This window comes from Oncorhynchus mykiss, chromosome 26 (assembly GCF_013265735.2).
Source record: "Oncorhynchus mykiss isolate Arlee chromosome 26, USDA_OmykA_1.1, whole genome shotgun sequence".
In the NCBI taxonomy this organism is placed as follows: domain Eukaryota; kingdom Metazoa; phylum Chordata; class Actinopteri; order Salmoniformes; family Salmonidae; genus Oncorhynchus; species Oncorhynchus mykiss.
In genome coordinates this window covers 1,388,873-1,389,900 of record NC_048590.1, presented here as the reverse complement: position 1 = coordinate 1,389,900, position 1,028 = coordinate 1,388,873, and positions in this window count along the sequence as shown.

Here is a 1,028-nt window from a genome sequence, read left to right as displayed (position 1 = left end):
GAGAGACCTCCATGACAGGTGGTTGTTTTATCAGAGAGAGACCTCCATGACAGGTGGTTGTTTTATCAGAGAGACCTCCATGACAGGTGGTTGTTTTATCAGAGACCTCCATGACAGGTGGTTGTTTTATCAGAGAGACCTCCATGACAGGTGGTTGTTTTATCAGAGACCTCCATGACAGGTGGTTGTTTTATCAGAGAGAGACCTCCATGACAGGTGGTTGTTTTATCAGAGACCTCCATGACAGGTGGTTGTTTGGTCAGAGACATCCATGACTTCCTCCCTCTCTCTCTCTGTCCAAACCTGTCCTACCAGTACCCCCCACCACCCCACCACCACTCTCCACTCCGTCTTGAATAGAACTCAGAGATGTGACGTGGTTTTTTCCTTTCTGAAATGTAATTCCATTGGCAAAAGTTTTCATAACCCTTGACTTTAAAATGTTGTCAGTTTACAACCTTAATATAAAATGAATTAAATAATTGGTCCCCCTCATCAATCTACACACAATACCTCATAAAGACAAAGCTAAAACAGGTTTTCAGACATTTTTGCTAATTTATTACAATTAAAAACAGAAAAATTACATTTACATAAGTATTCAGACCCTTTACTCAGTACTTTGTTGTAGCACCTTTAGCAACGATTAGTCTTCTTGAGTCTTCTTGGGTATGATGCTACAAGCTTGGCACACCTGTATTTGGGGAGTTTCTCCCATTCTTCTCTGCAGATCCTCTCAAGCTCTGTCAGGTTGGATGGGGAGCGTCGCTGCAAAGCTATTTTCAGGTCTCTCCAGAGTCCCGGCTCTGGCTGGGCCACTCAGAGACATCAGAGACTTGTCCAGAAGCCACTCCTGCGTTGTCTTGGCTCTGTGCTTAGTGTCGTTGTCCTGTTAGAAGGTTAACCTTCGTCCTAGTCTGAGGTCCTGAGCGTTCTGGAGCATGTTTTCAACTCTACGGACAATTCCTTCGACCTCATGGCGTGATTTTTGCTCTTACATGAACCTTATATAAATAGGTTTGTGCCTT